This window comes from Leiobunum rupestre, chromosome 6 (assembly GCF_980474605.1).
Source record: "Leiobunum rupestre chromosome 6, qqLeiRupe1.1.hap1, whole genome shotgun sequence".
Classification (NCBI taxonomy): Eukaryota; Metazoa; Arthropoda; class Arachnida; order Opiliones; family Sclerosomatidae; genus Leiobunum; species Leiobunum rupestre.
Genome location: NC_143389.1, coordinates 24016499 through 24043103, shown reverse-complemented (window position 1 = coordinate 24043103; position 26605 = coordinate 24016499). Strand labels below are relative to the sequence as shown.

At 38.0% G+C, this 26605-nt stretch overlaps 2 long non-coding RNA genes across 2 annotated transcripts; both read right to left on the bottom strand.

Annotated features, from left to right (window-relative positions):
* Positions 1 to 1012: 1012 nt before the first annotated feature.
* On the bottom strand, positions 1013 to 17381 carry LOC149940451 (uncharacterized). The gene is made up of 5 exons (XR_016481341.1): positions 17213 to 17381; positions 17086 to 17159; positions 1402 to 1431; positions 1199 to 1351; positions 1013 to 1141 (listed from the first exon to the last, which is right to left on the bottom strand). It is a non-coding gene; the product is annotated as an uncharacterized LOC149940451 (long non-coding RNA).
* Positions 10296 to 10967, bottom strand: LOC149940452 (uncharacterized). Its single transcript, XR_016481391.1, has 2 exons — positions 10588 to 10967; positions 10296 to 10526 (listed from the first exon to the last, which is right to left on the bottom strand). It is a non-coding gene; the product is annotated as an uncharacterized LOC149940452 (long non-coding RNA).
* Positions 17382 to 26605: the final 9224 nt, after the last annotated feature.

Sequence of the window (26605 nt, the reverse complement as noted above, 5' to 3'; positions counted from 1 at the left end):
ATATTAATGCGTGATCGCAGGCACTATTTGGTCAAGCTCTGTAGTGAAACTGGTATTAACAACTCTCGAAATGCCCATCTATGCAGTAATATAAGAATAATTCGTTGGGCTCGACTCAGGCTCACCTATATACATCACAATGAGAGGGTGAATACTTGGATTAATAATATGTTTCTGGATATAGCACTACAGCCTTCGCTCAAAAGTCGTCTGTTAAAGCGTGGGCGGGATGGCATTGCATTAAGTGACTAAATGCGCCAATAAATGTAAGTCAGCTTTCTCCGGGATTTCTTTGCTGTCTTTCTGCTTAATTATGCCCCAACTTTATTTGGTAGTACCCCAGTAGTTTACCCCCGTCTTTCTAGCCAAGCGCGGGGGGCGCAGCGTGCTTTCCCCCACGCGTCCACAGCTGCGTGACGGGGGGAATGAAGCGGGGAATCGCGATTCCGCCCCCCTCGGACGCGTCTCACGCGTGCACTCGTGCGTAACGAGCACAGGTGTTAATTAATTAGCCTAGTTAGTCGACCTGTTCAAGGTCAAAAGGGTGAATATTAATGAGCGTGGTATTGTTTAACTAGGTAGATTACCGTTAGGGGTCATTGACCTGTTATATGGATAGTATAGTAACATGTTTGAATATTAATTTTTGGCGGGAAAGTGTAAGCGTCGCGTGTATAAAAATCAACAAGTGGTTAAACTCTTTAGGTTTATTAATATACACTTATGTTTGACATGATTTTGGCGGGGAAACGGGTATAGTTTGTACTCTATAGGTCTATTACATGTTTGTACCTTTATAATTAACCGTTAGGGGTAATTGACCTGGTAGCTATATGTTTGAACTGTTAAAGTTTTGGCGCGAATTTAACATGTGTTTCGGTTAGAAAAGCGCGGGAAATTGTAAGCGTCGATTAACAAGTTAAGGTTTATTAGGAATGGTACGTTTTAACCAATCTGTATGAAAATGGTTTATATGATACAACTAACGTGTTTATTAAGAAAGAGACAAAAATAAATATAAACAGTTTATTTTTAAATTAAAATTTTAAGGGCGCCACCTATAATTACATAAATTAGTTGCTAATATAATAAAACATGTTGAATATATTACCCCCTTCCACGATGATTTTGATCCCCGGCGCTAGAAAAAATTTAATATTATAATTTCATACGTATTAAAATATATTTAACGAATTACCTTTCCTCAAGTCCAGTACTCGCATTTCCGCCGACAATGACGGGTTGATCAAAATCTCCCGATATGGAATTGTGGGAGAGTTCGAGGGCGTTGGGGAGTTCCTGGGTGTTGGTGGGTCCGAAGGCGTGGAGGGTGGTGGCAACGTGTCGGGTCCTATTGTTAGAAATTTTATAAAAGTATAATAAAAAATAGAAAATAATTACTTCGAACTGGTCCTAGGTCCACGTTTTCTCCTATAATTTAATAATTATCAATTACTTGTTACAGTATATTATCAAAAGTACATTACTTCCGCGTCCTCTCCCCTTCACTACTTTAATAAAATCTGCTGTAGTGTTGGAAGCCCTAAAATATGATTTTTTTTTGAAAAGGTTCGTATTAAGACGTTTTACAACTTACATTGTAGTTCAGGAACGAAATGTGATAAAACATGAAAAAATCGCGCTTTTTATACCCGGCAATCTTAACCTAAATATTTGATTTACTATTTCTATAGCTCGAGGTTAGGTTCGTGTATGGAATTTTTCTCGAGAAAACATTGATATATTTAAAAAAACCGTTGCGTTAATAGAGTACGTAAAAAAATTGTTACAAAACCATTAGAAAATGGAGTTACCTAAGCATCCCGCTAGGGGGTTTATTTACCATGTGTTGATATAAAAAAAACCGTTACGAAAAATTACGAGTACCTCAAACCGTTATGAAAATTAGCATGTGTTATAGAAGTTCCTAAGCGTCCCGCTAGGGGATTTTTGTTTATTACGAAAAATTACGCATGTATTAATAAAAGTGTTAGATAAATTAGCATGTCTTATAGAAGTTCCTAAGCGTCCCGCTAGGGGGTTTTGCGACTATAAATAGAGGGACGCGCTTTATTTGCATTTATTTCACAACTTTCATTTGACTTGAAGAAATTGTAAGTACATTTTAAAATTTGGGGAATTACCTTTTTTAAATGACCGTTTATTGTTAGGAAATTATTCTGGCACGATGGATTTTGACCGCAAAGTAATAGTTTATTAATTCAGTCTATTTTTTACACCATTTAATTTAGTTTAATTTTTAGAACCAATCCGAAACACCCACCTGCTCCCAGGTCAATAAGGTCCGTCGTCGATTAGATTTCGGAAATAAAGTAAATATTAAGAAAACTCGTTTCGAAGTAGACATCCCGAAGAATCAACCTGATATCATAGATTTAACATGCCACGAGGTACTCGATAGCCCTTCGAAACAATCGCCATTCAAACCAGTTGATGCGCCACCCAAAAGCACCCTATCCAAGCCAGGCCCATCTCAACCAGGTCCATCTCAAGCCGGTCCATCTAAGCCAGTAGACGACGGCTGGACGGATATAGTCGTAGAGTTTTCCCGCCATAAAAATTTCGGGATAAAAATTGCAAGTTTCAAAAATAACTTGTATTTAGACGTAAGACGTTACGTCAAAAATAGCGATCGGCCGACCGCGACGAAAGACGGCGTTTGCGTCAAACTAGATTCGGCGTATGAGTTAAAAGAGTATCTAGAACAGATAGTTTATGAAGAAGGTGATTTTCAACTAAGAAACGAGAAGGTTGAAATTCTAGCGGGTCGGCGAGGTGAAGTTCTAGTTTACAAGAACCGTGGACGTCACTACGAAAAACTATTAAACTTGCAGAATTCCGGCGAAGTTTACGACGTCGCGACAACGATTCAAACCGTATTAAATATTTACGCAGGACTTTAAAAACACCATGGCCCTCGATCTTAGCACCCGTTTCAACCCAAAAAATTTTTACTCGATAGATAAAATCATTGCCAGTTCTTCTCGAAAGTATAGGTGTAAATCTATGCTATTCGAGTGTAATTTTAAAAATTTAGACCAATTAAACCACGCGGATATCAATAACCAACTGACCCGTATTTTCCAATCAATATTAGATAGAATTACGGCCGATAATTTAGGCTACACAAGCGTCAGGGTGGTGGTAATTTCCGATGAGCTGCAAGATCCGATAAATTTCCAATTAATGAATATTAATGAGTTGACAGCTGAGAGAATTTTAACGGGGATTGAAAAGGTAGCGCAGTCCGTAAAAACCATTTATCTAGATTCACCCCTCCGATTTGACCTAATATTTCTTCAAGATACCCCTATGGGAGGTCCGCGTCGCAGCGTTAGAACAAGAAGTTATGAATGTTTAGATCAGTATGTCAACCAGGGTAACACATTTATCCCCATTAGAAATACGGACAATTTATGTTTTACGAGAGCCCTAGCGGTGGGAAGAGTTTTGGCCGACTATCAGCATTTGAAAAGTTTAGGACAGGGTGCTAGTTTTAATCAAAACGATTTAAAGACAATTAGAAACGGGAAAAAACCCGAACAAGAACTTGAAGCCAAAAAATTACACGCCCAAGCGGTGGTTCCCGAAGGCCCCGTAGAAATAATAGACATTAATCGATTCCAAAATATAATTTCGATAAAGTGTTTATTGGGCCCGTCAAAGAAAAACAAATTTTCCTCTTAAAAATTAAAGACCACAGCCACGTCGTACGATCTTATTCGGCCATGTTTGGAGCGCAATCTTTCTGTAAATATTGTCTAGTCCTTTTATACAAAAACAAAGAAAAAAAAAGTCACGACTGCGGACCCCATCTTAAATGTCGCCGATGTCGCGGCCCCGAATTCCACCCCAGTATATAACACGTTACCCGTTGTAATGACTGTAATCGGTATTTTGCCGGACCAAATTGTTTCTCCCAACACGTAGAACTAGGGACCTGTCAGGTTTTAAAACGGTGCTTGAATTGCGGGAAAGACTATGAAGGTAATCATAATTGCGACAACAAATGCGCTTTTTGCAAAATTGAGCATCCCAAAAACGAGTGTCACGTCCGCCCATTAGAAATAAAATCAAATGAGAAACGACTATGTTATTTTGATTTTGAGACCATAACGACTGACACTAAAATTAGACCAATTTTAATCATTTCCGCGATGCAAGAAGCGCCATTTTCGACCAATTATGATTACCGAAAATTTCACGGCTTTGATTGCGTTCAAAATTTCCTAGATTATTTATTAGCATGCCAGGTGACAGTTAATGGTCGGAAAAGAGATACGCGGCCTCTCTTTGAAAACGTCATATTAATTAGCCATTTCGGGAGTGGTTTCGATACGCTCCTTATTCTTAACGGTCTATTAAAACGAAAGATTAAACCCGAGATAATTTATACCGGTTCCAAAGCCCTGGGTATGTTTATCGCCCAATTTAAAATAGCCTTTATCGATAGTTTCATGTTCCTACCTACAGCCCTTCGAAATTTCTCGAAAACTTTTAAGATTGTCCAAAAGAAAGGTTATTTTTGTTATTCATTCGCTACGGAAAACAATTTAGATTACATCGGCGCCCTCCCCGAGAAAGAATATTTTGGTATCGACAAATTTACGGACGAGGAAATCGTAGAATTTAATCAATGGTACGATTCCCAGCGTTACGTCGTTTTTGATCTAAATAAAGTTTTAACCGAATACGCGATCGATGACGTTAAACTTTTACAGAAAGGATTCGATAGTTTTAGAAATTTATTTTTAAAAACAGTCGATTTTGATTTGTTAGGGTCAAACGCCATAACGTTGCCGGGAGCCGTCACAAATTTATTCCTTAGTAGATTTGTCGAACCAAACACTATCGCGATAGTGCCGGGGACGGGTTATAGGAAACGGCATAGTGTCAAGGCCCTAAAATGGTTAGCTTATTTGGGGAAAAAACTCAACGTGACATTTCAAACGGCTCGATCGCTAGGTGGAGAACATGTAATTTACCCCTATCGATTAGACGGTTATTGTTCCTCGCCCGAAATAATTGCTGAATTTTACGGCTGCCATTACCATAAATGCCCACTACACACTGACCACCAGGCTTACGATAAACAGTTAAAAGATTATAATTTAAATATTTATCTCAAAACCCTCGACCGCGAAATTTTTTTAAAAAAGGAAAGGCCTAATGCACAGTTTATTAGTATATGGGAACACGAGTATGATGAGTTAGTAGAAGACCCGATAGGAGCGAGAGACGCCATTCGTGGGGGGAGGGTCGAAAACTTTTTTAATTTACGCCGAAGCCACTCCCGATCGACCAATCAAAGTCGTCGATTTTAATAGCATGTACCCATCCGTCCAGATGAGTTCCTATAAATATCCAAAATCGAGCCCCGAAATTATAACTTGTAACTTTAATTTTTCCGTTAACGCTTATTTTGGTCTTATTAAAGCTATGGTGCTGCCACCTACCAATTTAAACCTCCCTATTCTCTCAGCTAAAATAAATAGTAAAAATTATTATACTCTCTGCTACAAATGTGCAGCTGAACAATGTTTCGAATGTACCCATACTGATCGAGAGCGTAGCATAACCGACGTGTGGACGACCCCCGAGTTTTATCTAGCGATAGAGTACGGTTACAAAATTATTACAATTCACGAAGTACATCATTATCAAGAGACATTCGATAAAGATTGTCCGCTATTCGATGACTATATTCGGCTTTTTTACAAAATCAAAGTTCAAAATTCGTCGTATCCAAAAGACATAATTACATTAGAACAAAAACTTAATTATTTACGAGACTTTAATGAAATTGACGGGTTAGATTTGAATTTAGACGATATAACCGATAATCTCGCTTTAAAGGCTATTGGTAAACTTAGTCTAAACAGTCTGTGGGGCAAAAATTCCATTAATTTAAATTGAGGCCAAAGTGTTTTTATTAATTCTTATAAGGAATTAGTCGAAATTTTGGCCGATAAAACCGAAGAATTAACGGATTTTAAACTACTAGACGATGATATAGCCTTAGTCACCACTCGTTTTCGGGAAGACTACGTTCCAACTTATCGGAAAGGGTCACCAACGATAGGCGCGTTTGTAGCTAGTTACGGCCGTATTAAATTATACAAATTAATGGCTCAAATTGGTCCTAATTTAAATTACGTCGATACTGACTCTGCTTTTCTCTATATGAGTAAAGATTTAAATATTCCGCTAGGGACTACCCTAGGTACATTGGCTGACCAGTATCCTAATGAAAATTCAAAAGCCTTTGTTTCCTTGGAATGTAAAGCCTATTAAATTTTATTCGAATCTGGAAAGATTGTCACTAAACTTAAGGGCATTACATTGACTAAAAAAAATCAGTCAATTGTCAACTTTGAAGCTTTGAAGGACCTCGCTACACACAACCAACAATTGAAATACAGCGTCGAAGTCCCATTTAACATGAAACGTTTAAAAACGGGGCAGCTATTCCAAAAACCTGCTGAAAAACTCGTTGGATTTACGTCTAACAAGCGAATCTTCAAGAGCGACGGTACCAGTATTCCCTTCGGCTACAAAAATGTCAGTAACACGGCTCAAGTTTAAATCGCCGACCACGTTCCTCATCAGTGGACCGAGTCGATGCGGAAAAACAGTTTGGACTTTTCGGCTTTTAAAAAATCGACACACGCTGTTCGAGAAACCTCCCGAGCGAATCATTTATTGTTATAATATTTGGTCGGAAAAATTCAATGAGCTTAAAAAAATATACCTGATATCGAGTTTCATCAGGGTTTATTAAGTGAGAAACCGGAAGAAATATTTGATAGTTCTATAAATAACTTGCTCGTTCTCGACGATCTCTCTCAAAGTTGTTTAAATAACGCGTACGTTTCGGAATTATTTCGTGTTGGTAGTCACCACTTAAATTTAACTATATTATTCTTAACCCAAAATGTTATTGGTCAAGGTCGAGCGGCTCGCGATATTAGCTTGAACTCATCGTACACTGTTCTATTTAAGAGTCCGCGTGATCCTAGTCAGATTAAATGTCTCAGTCGACAAGTATTTCCTAATAACCCAAATTTTCTAAGTACTGTGTACAATAATGTAACTGCTTCTCGACCCTATTCTAATATTGTTTTAGATTTAAATCAAGAAACACCAGAACATTTCAAAGTGCGAACAAATTGCTTATTTGAAGAGGGCCCAATGATAACTTTTCTAGAGTAATGGTGACGGGTTTAAAAATAATGTAAAAAAAATTATTCTGTTAAATATATTCTATAAAAAATATGTGAAAATGTTTTCATTGTATAAATTCTTTGTTTTTTTTGAATAAATTTGAATGTATTTATAAAATTGTTTCATTACGTAAGATGACTTGGCCACGAGCGATACGGGAACATAAACCTTATTTAACGCTCATTAAAAAAGCTTCCCCCAGTCAACGCAAATTTTTAATTAAAAACGCTAGTCCCGAACAATTAAACTCTATTTCTAATATTTGTCTTAATATTACCCGGGGGGCGCTACCTGTAGGCGCAAATAGGGAAAAAATATTACAGCGCTATAAAGCGTGCGTCAGAAAACTTGCTCGTAAAAATTTAACCGACTTAAACCGTCGAAAAATTCTAATATCTCAGCGAGGCGGATTCTGGGGTGCAATTCTCGGTTCATTAATTCCCGTGGTTCTTAACCGTATTATTAATCGATGAAAAAATTCGTTTTAGTCCCCGCTGATAGCTATTTTAGCGATACGGCCAAATTAATAGACATTATTCAAAATCAAATGAAAAGTATCATAAATAAACCGTTTAAAGTAGGGAGTGAGGAGGATACGTTACGAGAGTATTTAACTATGCTTCAAAGGTACTTTAAAATTAAAGAATTTCAAGGAGTCCCCGCCGTTCGTTTAGAGCCCCCACCGATGCCTCCTCCATCGAATACGTTAGCTCCTCTTCTCGCACCGGCGCAGATTATACGGCCCGTGGCCCCTCTTCTCGCACCGGCGCAGATGATACGACCCGTAGCTACACCAACAAATTCTCCGAGAAATGTCTCTCGCGGCTCCCCCGTTTCACCCAGTACTACGTTGATTTCTCCCGATCCGATTCCCGTTTATCTACACGCGGAACCGAGACCCCCTCTTCGACCTACTCCCCCAGTCCCGGCGTTTCTACCGGATCATTTGATAGCGGAGTCAACACCGAATATTCCCGAAGCCGTCCACGAAGCACTCCGCCGCGAGTTTGATCCTCTTTCAAGTAGTACACCACGCCGTTCCGAAAGTACCAGTAGCATAAGGAACCTCTTCAATACGTCTGAAGGCGCGACGGGTACTACACGAGACAGCGACACAACGTATAGGCCATCGGCTGAAAGCGTGGAGAATTTATCGGAGGCTGTGTCTCTACCATTTTCGGATAAAGATTTACAAACGAATGAAAAGCACGTGAAGAGGAGACTAAATGTTCGCAAACCTTATCCGACACCTAAAAACAGACGCCGCGCATTAGGCCTCTTAAAAAATGGAAAAATTGATACAATAAAAAATTTATTGATTACAATATTTATTTTTGTGATTCATTAAATGCAGACACATATTCCATAACGATATTATGTCATTGATATATAGAGTATCATTATACATATCTAATATTTCTCTATAAGTATACCCCGAACATTTACATACGATATAAAATAAACAATGCGCACCGCATGTTTCCGAGTCAATCGGTTGGATAATATTTTTATTATATACCCACTTTTTAGCTAAATGACCCAAGTTAAAATTGTACGTAACAGGTGAATTTCCAAACGAACAGAAAAATTCTCCCTTTCCCGATTCAATAAACACAGCGACCCAATGAGAACCTGGTTCCGTCGAATCGTCCGTATTTATAATAAAACAATACGTTTTCTGTTTCGGCGGTTTTTTGGGAATCGCGTCTTTGGAAAATGTACCAATATAAAATGGGCGCGTTCTATAATCACATTTCAAAAATTCATCAAGCTGATTAGTATTCATGATAGAATCTTTTGTAGTTCTTCGGGATAGAATGAACCCAAGATGACTTGTTTATTTTGATCTTGTATGACGTAAACAGGACGAGGTCTATTAATCACTCTCTTAATTCGCTAACGAAAACTCCGGCAGCGCCCCCTATCCACACTGCGTGTAACTGTATAGTGGTGATCAGCATTCAGCAAATAGTGGTGTGCTACTGATGAGATGGTATTATATACGTTTTAACAGCGAATTAGTGTTTTCTTGGTAAGTAGGATTGAATGTCAAGTTTAAAGACATAATGTTTGGTTCTAATTATATACTGTCATTAAGATTTGAAGTCCTTTTGGATTTACTTAAAACATTGTTAGAGTAGGCCTTGGAGCAATATTGTTCAAATAAAAGATGACATCTCAAAAAGGTATGCTAACATTTAATTGGTATTCTATTATATTATCCTATTTTAACCTTTATTTATTCCATAATAGTGAATCTCACCATGGTTGAAATTTGGAAATACATTGGGGAAAAGCCAAGAGCCTTAGAAGAAGGAGAACGGATGTTTAGAGAAAGCCCAAAAGGATCAAAATGGGAACAAAATGGAGAAAGTTGCTCGGGCCAAATTTTCGTGGCTTAAAAAAGTACAAGTATTGGAATATGGCCTCTTAATTAACTTAAATAATCCATTTCTAGCTTTTAGTCCAGATGGATTATACATGGAAAATGGAGAGATAAAATTACTCGAGATTAAGAAGAAAATATCAATTGAAGATGCTGTCGCTCTAAACAAATTTAACTTCTTGAAAATTGGAAAAGACGGAATTTATTTACCAACTAACGATTGTAGAAGCTACTATGCACAAATTCAGCTTGGCCTTTATGTGTTAAACATAAAAACATGCTCATTTTTCTTGTATTCTCCCAAGGGCTATCTTTTAATTGATATTCAAAGAGACGAAGATTATTTGAAACAAAACATAGTCAAATTGTGCAATTTTTATTTCAAATTATATTTACCATTACTAGTCAAGAGTAAGTGATTTTTAAAACAAAAAAGTTCCTATTTTGTACTGTGCCAATTAGTATTATATAAGAAAAGTAAAATGAATTTGATCAATTAATGTTATAAATGAATTTTTACTTGAAGTCTTATTTATAATAAAAGATTTTTAAACTTATTTGATAAAAATTAATAAAATAATCATCATCCTCATTAAATAAGATTTAAACTTAGTCATCAAATTTATCATCTGGTAGAATTGGTTTTAGTAAATTTACTAATCCACATATGACCTTCAGAATTTCGTCACAGTAGGGAACTAAATCAAGGTCAAATTTATCATTTAAAATTTTAAATAATTTGATTCTTTGAATGGCTATCTCCACGTGAACACGAGCTGATGCAATTTTTTTGATTTTTTACACTTTCTTCCTTACTAAACTGTTATTTTTCTCAAAAATGGAGGGATGTGTAGAGCTATGCCATTGGCCGCACATTCATCTTCAATAAGGAAGCCTAAATTTAAGTTGAATGAGTTTTAAAATATTTTTTTAGCATATTACACTTTTATGCATACCTTTGTCAACCATAATTCCATCAATAAATTGTTCACAAAGATTTATGACCCCACTCTCAATGGTGACTTCCTTGTCGCTTACTTTTCCACCCCAGGGGTCGCTAACGAGCGTGATCATGCCAGAAGGTGAAATTCCAATGAGAATTTTTATTGTGTGAGTTCCTTTTTAATGGATGTAGGTTGCCACTCTGTCGTGAAATGTGTTGGGCTTCATCATAGGTACTTCTGAGCAGTCCAACACAATGCGAGTATTATTAAACTCTTTAAAACATTTAGGAAAGTTACTTCTGATATTTTCCATATCCGGCCAAAAGATAAATTTCTTCAAAACTTCAGCAAGGGCACAAAGGGTTCTTTTGAAATATGTTGAAACTGTTCGATTCGAAATGACAAATAATGAAGCCAAAGCGTCAAATGTCAAATTTGACTTAAGCTTCATTAGGGTTAACAGCACCCTATATTTTACAGGCATTAGAAAATTAGAGCTTGCTCTGGTTTTCAAGCCCTAAAACCTCACTTGAAAGGCTTTCAAATAGTTCTTTCCCAATGCTAGTAAGAGACACAAAATCAGCATTTTTCATTCCATTGCTTGAAATTCCAACTCTTGACCCAGCAAAATGGTCCAAATAAACTTGAACACCAATAGACGCATTTATTACTCTAGATGGTTTGTGAGATTGGTCGTTTCCTTGAGCTTCAGTTGTTACTTCAGATAGCATAGCTAAGTTTGATAATGACAAAAACTTTATCATCCGGAGCTGGTTCACTTGCGCTTTCAACAACTTTTGGAGCAATGGAATCTGTTATTGGTGATGTTGAACATAGAACTGCTTGATTTAAAATTAAATTTGTGTTATTATTCTATTTATTATTTCACAAAAGTTTACCATAAAATAAGAATACCTTTAGAACGCTTTACGTAACGTTGAGCTCGTTCTTTTAATCTAACTTCGGTTGATTCTTTAATTGGCTTACATGGCAATTTTTCTAACAGATCTACCATCTATTGATGAGTTTTTCGATTAATTTATTTTAAAAAAATTAATATTATTTGCATCTCACCATTTCTTTCCAAGAAGTCATCAGCTGTAAAATGGGCGCTACAAATCTGAGCCCACTTACTAGGCCTTTTCCCCGACTTTATCTTTGTTAACCATACATTTAAAAGTTTCTTACAACTTGGGAATTTATGAAATGATAATCCTGGCTTTGGTTCTTAACTATTTTCTTCAGTTTTACGTTTTTTAAGCGCAGTATTATTGCAAAAAGGGACCGCACAACTTCTCCCACCTCTAGCGTTAATGTGAACCGCCATATTTCTTGGATTTGTTTTGATTTGGATCACCACTATACGCTGGAAAACCAAGCTGCAGGGGTAGCGACGGCAACGCCACCTATACCCGTTTCGCTAGCGAATAGTAAACACTTCCTTCGACCAGTATCCCTTGTAGCCTTTAGTAAACGCTTTCGGGGCTTTTGTTAATCGAACACGTTCACCGACTTTGAATTTGGCTTTTTCCCTAATTGATTTTTTACCGTAAAGATTTTTCCAAACTAAATGCTCATTATCAACCGTTACTTCACACGGTTTGAACCCGGTCGACCTGTGTACACTGTTATTATACGATCTAACAATTTTCGGTAAATCCTTAATGAAATTTGTTTTCTTAGTTTTAGTAATTAAACGATATATTTTGTTCTCGAGAGTTCTATTGGCGCGTTCTACGATTCCGCATTTTATGTCCCCGTAACTTACAAAATGTTTTATATCGTTCTTTTTTAAATAATCCTGTACGGTCTTATTAAGAAATTCCTTCCCTTGATCCGTATTACTTTTCATGGGTTTATTAACTTTGTGAATTTTTTTTAGCGCCTGTAGAACGTCTTTCCCGCTCTTTGTTTTCAAAGGTAACGCGGATAAAAAGCGCGATAAAACGTCAATGTTAACTAAAATATAATTATAATCCGGTTTCAACTCGTCCAAAACTATTAAATCCATTTGATGAATTTCATTCAGTGACGTCACATATGTTGGTGTACGAGCAAATTTAAGCTTTCGGTCTCTATGCAACGTATAGGGGTCTTGCGTTAACAACCATTTTTTAATTTTGGTCTTTGGAATTAAGGGCAAACTTTTTTCTAATCGCTTGACACCGCCTAATCCCCCTGGATTTTCAGTATCGTAATAGACTTTCTCTGTGGTTTTATTCATGGCCGCGCGCTTTGACCTTTTAACTTGTAATAAAAATTAAACAAACCATATTCTTAAATTTATACCATTTATTAAAACAAAAATTCTGTAATCATTTCATTTACATCGTGAACCATTGCATGAAATAAATTATGTATGTTTAAAGAACAATGTGGGTAGTTTTCGTTAAAATTATTTAGTCTTTTGATAATTGACCAGAGGAAGAGCTCTTTTCACATTAGCCTCAAGCCTTTCAGACCAATGCGAAGCTACGGGAAGGCACGTAATGTCATGAGCCAATTGAAAGTGACAAGCTGTATTTTCACAGGATCCCGTTAACGACATTAGAATCTCGGTTAATTCGTCTATAACACATTTCTTTATACACTGGTAACAGTTTTTTCTCTCCTGAATTTCCGTATTAAGACTTAAACGAATAATTTTTAACCGCTCCCAGCTTGTTTTACACATTGCAAACCGTTTGAAGTCGAGTACAAGACATTATACTTGTCATTAGCTCCGCGGACGTGCGAACGCAAATCAATAAATTTACCTCTTTGACATATAAATCCTTCGAGTTTTACGTAATCGGTTAGCCAACTATGAAATCGGGTTGGGGGTTTTGTCAAGTCAAAGAATGTGTCAATTTCATCGGAAAATGTCCATAAGTTTTCCCAAACGTTAAGATTAAATGAAACGTATTTTCTATGCCCTTGGCGTTTAATTTTAAGATCGGTACCCGGAATGTCATTTGAAAGAAAAATTTCCAGTTTATCGGAGAGATAATGAGAGCGTGACATGGTTGAACGATTGCAAGCGAGGAACTGTTAAACGGCTTAAGGTAAAGTGCTTTAAATGGGTTTTATTCGGCGTTATAAATTACTTTGCGATCGCGTGTTATCAAAATCTCATTATCGAATTCAAAATACATTATACATGTCACATTATGTGTTAATGCGTTTTTAAATTGCACATCGAGTCGTAAACTACCGTCCCTTCTAAGAGACATATAATCCCCACTAGCATTGTTGTCGCTTGTTAGATCGAACAGATACATGTTATACCCGTATTTAAAATTTTTAAAACTTATGAAATTACCACGGTCGGCCCCATCGATCCCCATCGCGGAAAATAGACTCTGATAAGGTAAACAATAATTCCCTTCGTCGTAGTCCATTTGGAACCCATCGGGAGGATAACGATCAGGACCCACCGAGAGGGACAAATCGGTCACGTTTAAATGTTCAAATTGTAAACTATTACTATTCAATGACCCGATAAACGCATCTTCCTTGACAAAAACCACAATAGCTCGTTTCGGTAATCTACCTAAAATGATGTTATCGCGGTTTATACTCGTTAGGCCTCTCGCTACGCTAAAATTTTTAACAATCGTTTGCGTTAAGGGATAGATAGCTGGAATATCTGATTCTAGCATTTTTGCATGCGCCAATACGATTGAAGGATTAACTTTAACTTTTGTCACGTACAAGTACGCTTGGTCTATAACTAATTTATAATCCTTGCCAGCTTCCATAGACATGACGGTAGTTAGGCGCGGGCTTCTAACTAAACGAAATCGTACCGGAACTTGGTTTAACATAAACTTATTAATTTTACAGACATCAACAGACAAAGGCCCCATTATTTCAAAGGATTGCGATTCTTTTGATCTTGAGCTTCGCTTCAGGGCCCCGTTGGACTCTGACTTGAACGTATCTAACCACATTTCCGTTGGTTTGGTCGTAGAGTCCATATAAAAGAGGCTATTTTGGAGTTGCGAATTTTTTGCATCTTCTCCATAGTTGACTAATTTTTCAATGTACGAACTGTAAGCGTAGCAGTTGTTCGCGGACTGGGTAGAAGTATCCCCGAGATAACAATCGCATTGACTAAAAAGCGACCCTATTAGATTATTCGTTGGTGCCACTTTTGTTTCAACGGCGGGGACATTCGATCCATCGTTATGTAAAAGTCTCAGTTTCAATTTTAACATAGTTTTTGATAAATCCATATATAAATCTTCCGACGCGGGAATAAAAAATTCCAGAGGGCCATTGTCCGATAAATTGTTTGTTGGTAAATATCTTATTTCCGTTGTGGTAATTACATTAGTATTGACCAATGGGCGTTGAAAAATATCCAGCTGACTTAGCATTCCCTCGTAAACCGCCATTATTATCCTAAAAAGTCAAGTTTGGTTCTTTTTGTAACTCTCCGTTTGGACACTTTTTTTCGTTTCCTAATGGGGCCCGTTCGTCGTTTACGGCAGCCGCTGCCAGACTGATTTCTCGTTAATCTATCAGCCGCTTTATGTAATAAATTGCTACCGGCGATTCTAAAATTGTTCTTTAACGTTTCTTTAGGGTCATGTCCTTGTTTTAAATCTTGCCACCATCTCTTGCCTACTCCAAAAGCCTCATTGGTCACGGGTTTGATAATGAGTGTTATATATTTTATCAGCTTTTTAAAAATTCCGCCCACGCCTCTTCCCCGTTGATAAACAGGTCCGGCAAAAAATGATCCGCCACCATATTGTTCGCGGTAATATTTGAAATAACTTTCACTGTCGGCCATTTCGTCTCAAATGAAGTCTAACGACACTTTTACCATTTATAAAGGCTATTGTTTCGCCAAAATCCGTTTTCATGTCAATGTCAACTATTTCTGTATTATTTGTTCTCAAAGGATAGTAATCAATTTTGTCAAAAATAATAGATTTTTCAAACGGCTTATCATTTCCAGCTAGCGGTATTATTTTCATCAAAGGGGCAAACGTATCGCCTACATATTGAGGGTATATTAAATTTGAATATATATATAGTGTTCTGGCTCCCATTGATAAATCAGCAGCGTAGCGACTATCTGTATTGGCCAAGAGTTCACTAAAGCGCGTAAAGCCTAGCATTTCACCGATACCTTTCTCAGATGAATGAAATATAATTGCAAACCCCGCCGCGGCTCCAATGTGAACGGATCCATTATGGTTAATGGTTAATTTAAATTTATCCCTTATTTCCTCATCCAAGGTAAACATCATTGCGTCTAAAATGTCTTGGACACTCGAGTAAGCACCAGTCGGTATTTGATAATCAATTCGAGTTTCGACTCTAAACGCGGCGTCTTGTACATTATCACTTCAAAATTTCAGTGTAATTAAAGTTATTTAACGATAAGGACTTTATATAACCAGCAAAAGGTTTCGTACAAAAATATGACCCAATATGAAATCCGTCTTTCCGATATGGATTTATGTTAGGTTCAAAATCGAGAAGCTCTTTAATTGGTCCATTGGGAATTCTAATATGGTAGTTATTGGTGGTTATCAAATTCCAACAGAGCCCGTTTGGTTTCGCGTGGAGTTCAATTTTAATTTCATTATCAAGCCCGAATTCTTTTAAACTTTCATTAAGCGCTGCAATAAGTTTTCGCACGACACTTTATCGAAGGATATTTCCATTCTGGTCTTTCTCCGCTTCAATTTTACCCACTTTCACTGATATTTTAAAGTATGTAAACGGTTGCACGTTTTTAACGGTTGTCGTGGAAACTGCTAAAAATGACCGGTTTTTTTCTGTAATATTTCCCCATGTTGGCGGTAATATAATTTCGCTAATTCCAACTTCAAAATTTGAAGGTACATTTAAAGGTCGTCCTAAATTTACTTTATAAGTAGACGCTGTATTTTCCGGGTATAAATCGCTCGAAGCGTTACTCGGTAATGTTAAAAATAGATCGTCCATTGCAAAAATAATATGGCCACTAGCCTGAACCACCACGTAAACTTTAATTAGATACGATATTAACAACTGGTTATATACTATGACATTCCTTTCTAATTTATAGGGCTATTCACCTCTAGTTATCGATATCCTGATTCTGATTTCCAGTTTTTCCTGGATTTACTGATATAAAAGGACGGGATTTTTTCCATGTATTCTCACAATTCGTTAATGTTTCTGATAAAAAGTCTTACGTTCCTTATGAAAAATCAACAATCTACTAGTAGCTGGGATCCCTCTCGATATGGTAATATACTTATAATAACATTCAAATTATTTTAAAATATTCCACCAAAAATGTGTGTAAAGCTAGTCTTAAAACAACTTAATGTTTCCCCGACATACGTTCTAAAACGCCTCACTTGGTGGCGCTGGAGAAACTTTTTGACGGGGCCTCGTACCCAGTTTCACCCCCCGACCTCCCATAAATCTTTCTATCATACACCTTATTTAAATTGAATAATACAATATATATATATATACGGCCCAAAAACAAAATACTAGCTCAAAATTATAGTTTTTTACCTTGTCAAATGACAATGATGAGTCCGTTACTGTTCGTTGAGCTTTACCAATGGCCGTTAGTAATGGCGTACATCCTAGAACGTTAAAATATTTTAAAAAATGTTCATTTAAAAACCTAAAAGTTTACCTGGAAAGTATGCGGCCAATATAATTCCTCGAAATCAAAAAAAATGTTAAAAGTTACGCGGTTAGATACTTAGCACAATTTAGTTCCCATTAGCAATAACTAGAGTACCCGAAACCCTATTTAAAACGTTCAAAACTTTAAACATTATCTTAATAATACTCCTAGCTTAACTTTCTTTTGGAGAATGGCGATTTCGACCGCGTTGCTTAAGTTGCTGGGTGAAGAAAGTGGCGCCATCTAACTTAAATATTATATATAAAAAATTTAGTAATTTGTAAAGTGTTATTAATACTGGTATATAATAAACAAATGAGACTGATATTTATGTTATATATTTTAAAAAGTTTTTGTTCGAAAATATATTTTTATGCTAATCTTGCAACGTAATACATAGATGGCGCTAGTGCGCTTGGAAAGGAGAGATTTTCGTGGAGGCGCGGTAAATTCGAAGTGTCAATATAAAAATGTTAAGTTATTTATCGTAAACTTTATTGTTATGCTTTGTATAATAGGAATAATGGCCATCTGGCATAATGAATTCAATACGAGTTCTATGGGAGTCAAAAGAGTTTCAGCAACTAAATATTTGGACACTGCTGATCCTGGACTCTGGACATCTGAAGAAGTCTTATATTTAGAGATATATGGTTCGGTGTTGGTCAAACCGAAAATGTTCAATAATTGTACATTAATACACCTTTTCAAAGAGTTTAACCACGCGGCGCTTTGGAATAATGGCCATCTGGTATATTAAGCTCAATAGGCATTCATAACTGATTATAGAGTTTGTGGTGACTAGACATAAAAAAATGGTCTATGGTTTCTCTTTATATTCATGTCAGACATTAATAAACCTTAAGAGTTTAACCACTTGTTAATCGACGCTTACAATTTCCCGCGCTTTTCTAACCGAAACACATGTTAAATTCGCGCCAAAACTTTAACAGTTCAACCATATAGCTACCAGGTCAATTACCCCTAACGGTTAATTATAAAGGTACAAACATGTAATAGACCTATAGAGTACAAACTATACCCGTTTCCCCGCCAAAATCATGTCAAACATAAGTGTATATTAATAAACCTAAAGAGTTTAACCACTTGTTGATTTTTATACACGCGACGCTTACACTTTCCCGCCAAAAATTAATATTCAAACATGTTACTATACTATCCATATAACAGGTCAATGACCCCTAACGGTAATCCACCTAGTTAAACAATACCACGCTCATTAATATTCACCCTTTTGACCTTGAACAGGTCGACTAACTAGGCTAACTAATTAAAACCTGTGCTCGTTACGCACGAGTGCACGCGTGACACGCGACCGAGGGGGGGCGGAATCGCGATTCCCCGCTTCATTCCCCCCGTCACGCAGCTGTGGACGCGTAGGGGAAAGCACGCTGCGCCCCCCGCGCTTGGCTAGAAAGACGGGGAAAAATATATCGTTGCGCTCGTTTGGGTTTGGCTCAGTAATATAAGAATAATTCGTTGGGCTCGACTCAGGCTCACCTATATACATCACAATGAGAGGGTGAATACTTGGATTAATAATATGTTTCTGGATATAGCACTACAGCCTTCGCTCAAAAGTCGTCTGTTAAAGCGTGGGCGGGATGGCATTGCATTAAGTGACTAAATGCGCCAATAAATGTAAGTCAGCTTTCTCCGGGATTTCTTTGCTGTCTTTCTGCTTAATTATGCCCCAACTTTATTTGGTAGTACCCCACTAGAGAAGGGATCTCTAATTTAGATTTAGATTCTTTGTCTACTTTAAATATTTTCGTATCTCAGAAGACTTCCCCCGTGCACGAGGCCACAAAGGCTTAGGTATCGCCCTTTATTGGTTCTCTGACTCCCCCCCCCCATCAGTTACTCAGGTCGCCAGCATAACTCACGCCAGATAGCACCATTCCTCCTGTTTCTCAAGATTTTGCTTCCCGAGCTAGACCGAGATAATGAAGTATAGCTGGCCGGATGCTTAAATGCGGTCACTGCTCTCGTTGGTTTCATCTAAAAAAACCCACATCTACTTCCTGTGGGCCTGCAAGAACTGTCAAGATTTCCCGTCCATCCTGAAAATAAAAATGGCCACCTTTGAGAAGAAACTCACTTCAGCCCTAAATCGTATCCAGGCGCTTGAGACCGAAAATAAGAGCCTCAAGCAGAAGCTCTCTGCCACTCCTTCAGGGCCCTAAATGGGTTAGAATGTGCAATAACTGGTGGCTTTACCGGGGAGTCGGGGTCCGGCTCTTGTAACCCATAAGGGCGGTGGCGCACTGGGAGATGTTAGCTCTGATCAAATGGTCCTATCTCCACCTCCGACTTCGGTCAGGTTTGGGCTGGATACTGACCTTCGGTTCAGGCTAACGGAGAGGGTCCAGGCAAACTGGCCGCCTCGGCGGATTGGGTAGCCTGCTGTGGGGCGGCGAGCCTCCATATGCGGGCACGGCGGTCCTGTTTCCCGGCCTTTTGGGGCCCACCGGGATCTCCGGTGCCAGCTGTGCCCGGTTACTTGGGCTGCTGTGTGCTCGTCGTTCCCCTTTAGGAGCTCTTTCCAAAGGGTTTGGCTCCATTCTAAATCCCACTGCTGTGTGCGAAGTGGGGATTGGTCCACCCATTGCTGCACCTTCTGCTGGGTTGAGTGGCTTGCGTCAAAGGTGCGACCATTAGTAGTAGGGTTCTGCTACCCATGCTGGATTTGTCACCTGTCCGGGCTAGGGGGACTCTGGCGTAGGGCATTATGATGATAGGCCTCCGGTGGTATGGTCTCTGTTACTAGGTACACTGGGCTATAAATTCTGACACACTGCCACTCCTTCAGCACGTGACCGTCTTCATTCCAGCCTTACCAAGGGATTGCCCGCAGACCAAAAACCTGGGAAAGCACCACCCAATCTTGGAGCCAATCCACCGGCACCATCTCTTGTGTCCGAAGCCACGTCTGCTGCAGTCTCAGCCACGTGGAGTCAGGTTCTCCGTAAAAAGCCACATAAGTGGAATACCGTTAAATCACAAAAGCACCGCTTGCACCAGGTCACTGGCGTTGCCCATTCGTCTTCTGCTGCGCCAGCCTTGACGGCCATCAACGTTTCTCGGCTCCACGTAAGCCTCACCTCCCAGGATCTCGAAACCTACATCACTGGTCTCGGCGTGACTGCCTTTCAGTTCAACAAATTGGATAACAAGTGTAGACACCTTTATTAAAAAAAGGCCACTAGGGCGAGTTAGTATTTACAAAATTGTAGGTTGACACACCTGGTGACGAACTCTAGAACTCGAAGAGTAAACCAAGATTTGCTCACCATTGCTATGCAAATAGATATACATTGAAAGATATTATGATTTTGGACTTATTTATTAACAGAATGTGACCCGAATGCCCAATAACGTGATTGAAATACGTTCCATTAAAGCCGACCGAATGCCCAATTATTCTGTTGAATGACGGTAAAAGCAGACCAAATACCCAATTACGGGGTTAATATGCCGGTGAAAGCATCCCGAATGCACAATTATGGCGTTGAATGCCGGTGTAAGCAGACCGAATGCCAAATTATGGGGTTTGGAATGATGGTGATATCAGAGAAAATGCTCAACTTTAGTGTAAAATTCCGGTGAAAGCATACCGAATAACCAATTGATGGGTTGTTATGTCAGTGAAAGCAGTCAGAATGCCCAATTATGGCGTTGAATGCTGGGGAAATCATACTGAATGCCAAATTTTGGAGATTTAAATACCGTTAAAAGTATACCGAATACCCAATTATATGTTAAAAATGCCGGTGAAAGCAGATCAAGTGACCAATTAAGGTGTGTTATGCCGGTGAAAGCAGACTGAATGCTCAATTTTGTGTTTGGAATGATGGTGATATCAGAGAAAATGTTCGACTTTAGTGTAAAATTCCAGTGAAAGCATACCGAATAACCAATTGATGGGTTGTTATGTCAGTGAAAGCAGTCAGAATGCCCAATTATGGCGTTGAATGCTGGGGAAATCATACTGAATGCCAAATTTTGGAGATTTAAATACCGTTAAAAGTATACCGAATACCCAATTATATGTTAAAAATGCCGGTGAAAGCAGATCAAGTGACCAATTAAGGTGTGTTATGCCGGTGAAAGCAGACTGAATGCTCAATTTTGTGTTTGGAATGATGGTGATATCAGAGAAAATGCTCGACTTTAGTGTAAAATTCCAGTGAAAGCATACCGAATAACCAATTGATGGGTTGTTATGTCAGTGAAAGCAGTCAGAATGCCCAATTATGGCGTTGAATGCTGGGGAAATCATACTGAATGCCAAATTTTGGAGATTTAAATACCGTTAAAAGTATACCGAATACCCAATTATATGTTAAAAATGCCGGTGAAAGCAGATCAAGTGACCAATTAAGGTGTGTTATGCCGGTGAAAGCAGACTGAATGCTCAATTTTGTGTTTGGAATGATGGTGATATCAGAGAAAATGCTCGACTTTAGTGTAAAATTCCAGTGAAAGCATACCGAATAACCAATTGATGGGTTGTTATGTCAGTGAAAGCAGTCAGAATGCCCAATTATGGCGTTGAATGCTGGGGAAATCATACTGAATGCCAAATTTTGGAGATTTAAATACCGTTAAAAGTATACCGAATACCCAATTATATGTTAAAAATGCCGGTGAAAGCAGATCAAGTGACCAATTAAGGTGTGTTATGCCGGTGAAAGCAGACTGAATGCTCAATTTTGTGTTTGGAATTATGGTGATATCAGAGAAAATGCTCGACTTTAGTGTAAAATTCCAGTGAAAGCATACCGAATAACCAATTGATGGGTTGTTATGTCAGTGAAAGCAGTCAGAATGCCCAATTATGGTGTTGAATGCTGGGGAAATCATACTGAATGCCAAATTTTGGAGATTTAAATACCGATAAAAGTATACCGAATACCCAATTATATGTTAAAAATGCTGGTGAAAGCAGATCAAGTGACCAATTAATGTGTGTTATGCCGGTGAAAGCAGACTGAATGCTCAATTTTGTGTTTGGAATGATGGTGATATCAGAGAAAATGCTCGACTTTAGTGGAAAATTCCAGTGAAAGCATACCGAATAACCAATTGATGGGTTGTTATGTCAGTGAAAGCAGTCAGAATGCCCAATTATGGCGTTGAATGCTGGGGAAATCATACTGAATGCCAAATTTTGGAAATTTAAATACCGTTAAAAGTATACCGAATACCCAATTATATGTTAAAAATGCCGGTGAAAGCAGATCAAGTGACCAATTAAGGTGTGTTATGCCGGTGAAAGCAGACTGAATGCTCAATTTTGTGTTTGGAATGATGGTGATATCAGAGGAAATGCTCGACTTTAGTGTAAAATTCCAGTGAAAGCATACCGAATAACCAATTGATGGGTTGTTATGTCAGTGAAAGCACTCAGAATGCCCAATTATGGCGTTGAATGCTGGGGAAATCATACTGAATGCCAAATTTTGGAGATTTAAATACCGTTAAAAGTATACCGAATACCCAATTATATGTTAAAAATGCCATTGAAAGCAGATCAAGTGACCAATTAAGGTGTGTTATGCCGGTGAAAGCAGACTGAATGCTCAATTTTGTGTTTGGAATGATGGTGATATCAGAGAAAATGCTCGACTTTAGTGGAAAATTCCAGTGAAAGCATACCGAATAACCAATTGATGGGTTGTTATGTCAGTGAAAGCAGTCAGAATGCCCAATTATGGCGTTGAATGCTGGGGAAATCATACTGAATGCCAAATTTTGGAGATTTAAATACCGTTAAAAGTATACCGAATACCCAATTATATGTTAAAAATGCCGGTGAAAGCAGATCAAGTGACCAATTAAGGTGTGTTATGCCGGTGAAAGCAGACTGAATGCTCAATTTTGTGTTTGGAATGATGGTGATATCAGAGAAAATGTTCGACTTTAGTGTAAAATTCCAGTGAAAGCATACCGAATAACCAATTGATGGGTTGTTATGTCAGTGAAAGCAGTCAGAATGCCCAATTATGGCGTTGAATGCTGGGGAAATCATACTGAATGCCAAATTTTGGAGATTTAAATACCGTTAAAAGTATACCGAATACCCAATTATATGTTAAAAATGCCGGTGAAAGCAGATCAAGTGACCAATTAAGGTGTGTTATGCCGGTGAAAGCAGACTGAATGCTCAATTTTGTGTTTGGAATGATGGTGATATCAGAGAAAATGCTCGACTTTAGTGTAAAATTCCAGTGAAAGCATACCGAATAACCAATTGATGGGTTGTTATGTCAGTGAAAGCAGTCAGAATGCCCAATTATGGCGTTGAATGCTGGGGAAATCATACTGAATGCCAAATTTTGGAGATTTAAATACCGTTAAAAGTATACCGAATACCCAATTATATGTTAAAAATGCCGGTGAAAGCAGATCAAGTGACCAATTAAGGTGTGTTATGCCGGTGAAAGCAGACTGAATGCTCAATTTTGTGTTTGGAATGATGGTGATATCAGAGAAAATGCTCGACTTTAGTGTAAAATTCCAGTGAAAGCATACCGAATAACCAATTGATGGGTTGTTATGTCAGTGAAAGCAGTCAGAATGCCCAATTATGGCGTTGAATGCTGGGGAAATCATACTGAATGCCAAATTTTGGAGATTTAAATACCGTTAAAAGTATACCGAATACCCAATTATATGTTAAAAATGCCGGTGAAAGCAGATCAAGTGACCAATTAAGGTGTGTTATGCCGGTGAAAGCAGACTGAATGCTCAATTTTGTGTTTGGAATTATGGTGATATCAGAGAAAATGCTCGACTTTAGTGTAAAATTCCAGTGAAAGCATACCGAATAACCAATTGATGGGTTGTTATGTCAGTGAAAGCAGTCAGAATGCCCAATTATGGTGTTGAATGCTGGGGAAATCATACTGAATGCCAAATTTTGGAGATTTAAATACCGATAAAAGTATACCGAATACCCAATTATATGTTAAAAATGCTGGTGAAAGCAGATCAAGTGACCAATTAATGTGTGTTATGCCGGTGAAAGCAGACTGAATGCTCAATTTTGTGTTTGGAATGATGGTGATATCAGAGAAAATGCTCGACTTTAGTGGAAAATTCCAGTGAAAGCATACCGAATAACCAATTGATGGGTTGTTATGTCAGTGAAAGCAGTCAGAATGCCCAATTATGGCGTTGAATGCTGGGGAAATCATACTGAATGCCAAATTTTGGAAATTTAAATACCGTTAAAAGTATACCGAATACCCAATTATATGTTAAAAATGCCGGTGAAAGCAGATCAAGTGACCAATTAAGGTGTGTTATGCCGGTGAAAGCAGACTGAATGCTCAATTTTGTGTTTGGAATGATGGTGATATCAGAGGAAATGCTCGACTTTAGTGTAAAATTCCAGTGAAAGCATACCGAATAACCAATTGATGGGTTGTTATGTCAGTGAAAGCACTCAGAATGCCCAATTATGGCGTTGAATGCTGGGGAAATCATACTGAATGCCAAATTTTGGAGATTTAAATACCGTTAAAAGTATACCGAATACCCAATTATATGTTAAAAATGCCGGTGAAAGCAGATCAAGTGACCAATTAAGGTGTGTTATGCCGGTGAAAGCAGACTGAATGCTCAATTTTGTGTTTGGAATGATGGTGATATCAGAGGAAATGCTCGACTTTAGTGTAAAATTCCAGTGAAAGCATACCGAATAACCAATTGATGGGTTGTTATGTCAGTGAAAGCAGTCAGAATGCCCAATTATGGCGTTGATTGCTGGGGAAATCATACTGAATGCCAAATTTTGGAGATTTAAATACCGTTAAAAGTATACCGAATACCAATTATATGTTAAAAATGCCGGTGAAAGCAGATCAAGTGACCAATTAAGGTGTGTTATGCCGGTGAAAGCAGACTGAATACTCAATTTTGTGTTTGGAATGATGGTGATATCAGAGGAAATGCTCGACTTTAGTGTAAAATTCCAGTGAAAGCATACCGAATAACCAATTGATGGGTTGTTATGTCAGTGAAAGCAGTCAGAATGCCCAATTATGGCGTTGAATGCTGGGGAAATCATACTGAATGCCAAATTTTGGAGATTTAAATACCGTTAAAAGTATACCGAATACCAATTATATGTTAAAAATGCCGGTGAAAGCAGATCAAGTGACCAATTAATGTGTGTTATGCCGGTGAAAGCAGACTGAATGCTCAATTTTGTGTTTGGAATGATGGTGATATCAGAGAAAATGCTCGACTTTAGTGGAAAATTCCAGTGAAAGCATACCGAATAACCAATTGATGGGTTGTTATGTCAGTGAAAGCAGTCAGAATGCCCAATTATGGCGTTGAATGCTGGGGAAATCATACTGAATGCCAAATTTTGGAAATTTAAATACCGTTAAAAGTATACCGAATACCCAATTATATGTTAAAAATGCCGGTGAAAGCAGATGAAGTGACCAATTAAGGTGTGTTATGCCGGTGAAAGCAGACTGAATGCTCAATTTTGTGTTTGGAATGATGGTGATATCAGAGGAAATGCTCGACTTTAGTGTAAAATTCCAGTGAAAGCATACCGAATAACCAATTGATGGGTTGTTATGTCAGTGAAAGCAGTCAGAATGCCCAATTATGGCGTTGAATGCTGGGGAAATCATACTGAATGCCAAATTTTGGAGATTTAAATACCGTTAAAAGTATACCGAATACCAATTATATGTTAAAAATGCCGGTGAAAGCAGATCAAGTGACCAATTAAGGTGTGTTATGCCGGTGAAAGCAGACTGAATACTCAATTTTGTGTTTGGAATGATGGTGATATCAGAGGAAATGCTCGACTTTAGTGTAAAATTCCAGTGAAAGCATACCGAATAACCAATTGATGGGTTGTTATGTCAGTGAAAGCAGTCAGAATGCCCAATTATGGCGTTGAATGCTGGGGAAATCATACTGAATGCCAAATTTTGGAGATTTAAATACCGTTAAAATTATACCGAATACCCAATTATATGTTAAAAATGCCGGTGAAAGCAGATCAAGTGACCAATTAAGGTGTGTTATGCCGGTGAAAGCAGACTGAATGCTCAATTTTGTGTTTGGAATGATGGTGATATCAGAGAAAATGCTCGACTTTAGTGTAAAATTCCAGTGAAAGCATACCGAATAACCAATTATTGGGTTGTTACGTCAGTGAAAGCGGTCAGAATGCCCAATTATGGCGTTGAATGCTGGGGAAATCATACTGAATGCCAAATTTTGGAGATTTAAATATTGTTAAAAGTATACCGAATACCCAATTATATGTTAAAAATGCCGGTGAAAGCAGATCAAGTGACCAATTAAGGTGTGTTATGCCGGTGAAAGCAGACTGAATGC